Source organism: Cornus florida, unplaced genomic scaffold (genome assembly GCF_030987335.1).
Source record: "Cornus florida cultivar Cherokee Brave unplaced genomic scaffold, ASM3098733v1 CherokeeBrave_3.0.0_Hap2_Chr08, whole genome shotgun sequence".
Classification (NCBI taxonomy): Eukaryota; Viridiplantae; Streptophyta; class Magnoliopsida; order Cornales; family Cornaceae; genus Cornus; species Cornus florida.
In genome coordinates this window covers 40,336,488-40,342,430 of record NW_026775578.1, presented here as the reverse complement: position 1 = coordinate 40,342,430, position 5,943 = coordinate 40,336,488, and the positions used below count along the sequence as shown (strand labels likewise).

Sequence of the window (5,943 nt, the reverse complement as noted above, 5' to 3'; positions counted from 1 at the left end):
TGTATATATTTTTTGCCCTTTTACTTTCGAGTCTTTCTATGTAAAGTAATATGAATAGAAAGTTGAGATTAATTTATATGGTCACACTAATATACTAATTAACATAATCTGATTATAAGATTAAATAATAATAATAATTTACAAAATTCTTACAATAAAAAATCAAAATTTTATTATATAAAACTTCAATAGCTAAACTCTAAAATTATCAAGAATGATATATGAAAATAAAATTGACACAATGTAAAAGAGAATAAAAAATAACTTTCAATTTAATTTTTAATATGAATTCAATTATTGATAGATGTATTTTCAAACACCCAAAGTAATCTCAAAATCAGATTACATTTTTTACTACAATTTTGATTTTGATTTTTTTTTTTTTTTTTTTTGAATTCAAAACTATTAATTAATGAATGAAGACGAAAGATACTGTGTGTACACATATTGTCATATTCCATACAATAAATTTCATTTGTTATTTAATTAAAGTCATGTAGTCAAAGGAAATATTTGTAATTTAAGAAAAAAAAAGAAGGAAATATTTGTAAATTTTATTTTATTTCTTTTTTCATACAATTAATCAGACATACATACATACATATATATAACTATATATATAATATAAAAACAACATAACAAACCTTACTAAATCCGCACAGCAAACTTGGATTTTCAGATTTAGGAGTCTATTAACATTATTATAATAATAATTATTAGTTAATTATACATATAAAAATTTTAGATATAAATTTTGTAGGGCTCTATTAGTGGTTGAATAGATTTAAGAGTTTATTATAAGAGAAATTCTATGTCGAGGATTTTTGGACTTAGATTTGGATTGAATTTGGGAGTCTATTAACATAATAATAATTATTATTATTATTGTTATTTTAATTATGCATATAAAAAAATTTAGAAGCCTAATAATACTTGTCTACTCGATCAGGGACGGACCCAGCAGGGGACAAGGGGGGGCAGATGCCCCCCCTGAATTTTTAATATTTTGATTTTATACCCTAATGTTTTTAAAATTTATGAAAATGCCCCCCCTAAAATTACAATTCGCCCCCACTGGATTTTTTTTTTTTAGCATTTTATACTTCAAATTTTGATAATTTATGAAGATGCCCCACTATAATTATAATTTGCCCCACTGATTTTTTTTTTTTTTCATTTTATACTTAAATTTTTTAAAAATTTATGAAAAAAACCCTACTAAAATTACAAAAATAAACCCATCATATAATTTTGTACCACAAATTAAAAATTCGCCCCCCCTCACCAAATTTTCTGGGTCCGTCACTGTACTCAATATAAAAGAATTAAGGCCCTAGAATTTACAATAATAATTAGAAACTTATTTGTTTTTATTTTTATTTGTTAAGGATAAATTGGGAAGAATTAGAAAGAAAATAGAATTAGGAAAAAGGAAAATTAGTGAAGGTAAATTATTATTTAGGAAATCGTAATAATATTAAAAATATATTATAAATAAAAAATAAAAATATACTTTGAAACTCATATATACATATTACAAAAATTATATATAAAAAAAAAATTGCTATCAAACTCAAATATGCTATGAAACTTTTTGTGGATAATGATCCATATTTACTATTTGATAAAGTCAAAGTTTTATAATTTTTAAAAAATAATGACAAAAAAAACATTGTTTACCTTAGTTGAGGTACTACTTTTAGGTATATAGATACTATTTTTTTTGATATTAGATACCAAGTGGTACTTGATGCACAAAAAACGATACCTATGTGTACAAAAAGTGATACCTATGTGAATAAAAATAGTACCTCTGGTAAGCAGTGTTTTTTATATCCTTATCAGCATTTTGGTCAACTTTATTTTTTTAGAAATTAAAAAACTTCCACTCTATTAAATAATAAATATGAATTATTAGTACCATTTATATATAATAATCCCACGATAGAACTCAAAATGTGATATAAATAATTTTTATTTTTATTTTTATTTTTAATAATAATAGTGTATACATATAAACTCGTGTGGGGTTTGAGACTTGAGTTGGGTTTCTATACTTCTACTTGTACACAAATTACTATTCCTAATCTATTTATTCCAAAAATAAAAATAAAAATAAAAATAAAAACAAAAACAAAAACAAAAACAATACACTCTTCCTCTATCTCAAAGTAGATAGACGTATCTTTGTTTTTGAATCTAACTCTCATTCTATTATATAAACACACACATTACATTTACATTGCTTTCTGTGTGTTGAATCTCTGCAATCTATCAGTAATTTATTGAGATTGAGATTGAGATGGGACCACAATCCTGACAAATCATCAGTTTTTTTTTCTCCAACTAATAAGAAATCCAAAACCACCATGACCACCGCAGACACAGCTGGACGACCACCAACCACAGACACCTCCCACCACCTCCCAATCACCACCGCCGCGACCAACACTACCACCACCAACAACAAAAAACTCACCCTCATCCCCCTCATCTTCCTCATCTACTTCGAAGTCGCCGGCGGTCCCTACGGCGAAGAACCCGCGGTCAAAGCCGCCGGCCCCCTCCTTGCCATTCTCGGCTTCCTCATCTTCCCCTTCATCTGGTCCGTCCCGGAGGCCCTCATCACCGCCGAGCTCGCCACCGCATACCCCGGCAACGGTGGCTTCGTCCTCTGGGCCCACCGGGCCTTCGGACCCTTCGCAGGTTCCCTCATGGCCACCTGGAAATTCCTCTCCGTCGTCGTCAACCTCGCCGCCTTCCCCATCCTCTGCATCGACTACCTCAAGAAAGTTTCGCCTCCGGCCTCCCTCGCTACATCGCAATCGTCCTCTCCAATCTCGCCCTCGCCTTCCTCAACTACACCGGCCTCGCCATCGTCGGTTACGTGGCCGTGGCACTCGCCGTCGTCTCTCTCCTCCCCTTCATCCTCATGTCCTTAATCGCCATACCCAAAATCAAACCACACAGATGGGGAAGCTTAGGCCAAAAGGGTGTGAAGAAGGATTGGAATCTCTACTTCAACACCCTGTTCTGGAATCTGAATTTCTGGGACAATGTGAGTACTCTCGCCGGCGAAGTCGACAAACCCAGTAAGACTTTTCCGGTGGCTCTGTTCACCGCCGTGATTTTCACTTGTTTGGCTTATATAGTCCCTCTCATGGCCGTGACCGGGTCTGTGACAGTCGATCAGAGCCTATGGGAAACAGGGTTTCACGCCAACGCGGCCGAGATTATCTCCGGCAAGTGGTTGAAGATCTGGATTGAGATCGGAGCTGTTCTGTCGGCGATCGGATTGTTCGAAGCACAGTTGAGCAGTAGTTCTTATCAAATTCTGGGTATGACGGATTTGGGTCTTTTGCCCAAAATTTTCGGGGTGAGATCGAAATGGTTCAACACACCATGGGTTGGGATCTTGGTGGCCACTGGGATCACACTCTCTGTTTCGTTTATGAATTTCACGGATATTATATCGTCGGCGAATTTCCTGTACAGTTTGGGGATGTTGTTGGAGCTTGCATCGTTTGTTTGGTTGAGGAGAAAGTATCCGGAGAAGAAGCGGCCGTATCGGGTTCCGATGAGGCTGCCGGGATTGGTGATCATGTGCTTGATTCCGTCTGTGTTTTTAGTGTTCATTATGGTGATAGCTACCAAGGCTGTTTTTCTGGTGAGTGGGTTGATGACTGCGGGTGCAGTTGGGTGGTACTATTTGATGAAGTTATGCAAGACGAAGAAGTGGTTTGTGTTCAACAATGGTGATGAACTTGAGGTTGAAGATGAGTGATAGGGGGTGGGTTAGTAATTTATTAGAATTTGTCAACCTTTATAGGAGGGATATATATAATTTGGTTTGACTAGGTAAAAATTCTCATCCATTTGAGAATAGTTGTATTTATTTGTTTCTTTATTTTTATATTATATATGCCGAGTATTAATTTTTTATTTATATCAATGATGAGAAATTGAGAATGGTTTAAGGTGTTTAAAATGGACACTTGATTGTGCTCGATGAATTTGTTACTTGCCACAAAAAGTGGGGAAAAAAAAAAAATTGATAATTAAAATAATTATCTCATTAGCAAGTCCATTAAAATAATTTGTCTTCTTATATTCAAAGATTCAATTAAAAAAAAAAAAACTTACATTATCTATTAAAAAATAAACATCAATTCAATACCCATAATTTTGTTTTTAAAATTTTATCTCTTATATATATAAAGATAAGAATATGCAAAATTTCACAAACTAATAATAATAATAATAATAAATAACAAGTTTGAATTTGTAAATAACTCTCTTGAATTATATTTTGTGAATAATATCTCCTTGAACTATCACATCCCGTTACAAAATGCTTCTAAAAAATTATTTGCACCTAATTGAGATCCATCACACCTGATTCTTCAGTTTAAAGTCTTTTCTAACTATAAAGGCAATAATTGAAAATCTACAAAGTATATATATAAGGTAGTTTGGCCATTTTCATAATTCTCTAGATATAATGAGATATTTTGAAAAAAAGTCAATGTTACCACTCACAAGCCTTACTGCTTTTTTTGTAATACTTTTCATACAATTTTTAAATGAATTTGGAATAGCAACGATAAATCTGGTATTTTTAAATTTCTAAATTGTTGATGTGTTTTAAAATAACATTTATGGACTCATTAAAGTGTCATTCTTCAACATGAAAACTTTATGAAAGGAACCCTAGCCCTTTTCATGCATAAAGAATGTTTGAGAATGAGCTTTGTTTGTTAATTACTTCCTATTTTTTTTTCACTTATAAGATGTTCCATGTGTACTTTATTTTCTTATAATTGGCAAAACTTCTGATTGTTTTAATGCTTCCATCAATTAAACATATATTTTCTTTTACCTATAAACTGTCTGATTTTAAAATGATATATGGGATATGGAGGAGAGTAATAACATCCAAGTGGTCATTATTTTAAAATGAAATTTTGGAGGAAACTAACAACTTAGTCAGATGAGATGAAATCAAAGTCTTATAATTTCTTCTAACTGATAATCGGTTCGATTTTCATTCGGTCCAATATTATCTCCAACCAATAATAACTCTATAAATCCAATCAATAATGACCCTATAAATCCAATCACATCTCCTAAAACCAACCATGACCAACACCTGAAACAATTACGTACCTCAATATCATTATATTTTAGTAGAATTTGTCTAATTACACAACAAAAAAAAATACAGATGTGAAGTTTTTGAGATGTAAATTAAATTTATTTATTTATTTATTTTTTTTTTCATGAAACTCATGAGCAATTGTTGCTAGGTACTACCAAGGTAACAAATATGTTTGAATCATGTACACGTGGCAAAAAAATTAGTGGCAAAAAAATTAGTCTCGTTAATATATTATGGAGAGAAGTTAACAAAGACTTGGAAAGTATATAAGGTGATTTAATCACTACAACTCCAACTGCAGCTTAATTTGTTTCCTGTTTAAATCACTAATCCAATTCAAATTTGTGTTATCAATTTCAAAGCCGCACACACTTGGACCAAATACAACCCAAAAAGTCTAAACTTCTTTTAGTCGTAAACTTTACACTGCTACAATGTTTGGGCCGATTGAGGGGTGGACTTCCTAAAAAAAAACAAAAAAAAATTTACTAGAGGTAATTTTAGTCTATTTTTTTTTTTTAAAAAAATAGTAGTACTAGCTCACCCCAAATAAATTAGCCCACCCCATTATGCATTTCTCGATCCTCCCTGACTTGTAGCGACTATAATAGATAGAGCTCAATAAGAAATATTTGTCACCTCTTAAAGTATTCTCATCCTTGTATGATGGTGGCAACAAAAAGCGAATGCAAAATTTATCTTTTCCCTACTAATTTAGACTAACATTACTTATTTTTGAGTTGTAATGTCAGCCATATATTCATATTGCTTCATAAAATTTGATA

At 32.0% G+C, this 5,943-nt stretch overlaps 1 pseudogene; it reads left to right on the top strand.

The window, feature by feature from the left end:
* The first annotated feature begins 2,184 nt into the window (after positions 1-2,184).
* Positions 2,185-3,946, top strand: LOC132271438 (probable polyamine transporter At3g13620; annotated as a pseudogene).
* The last annotated feature ends 1,997 nt before the right edge of the window (positions 3,947-5,943 follow it).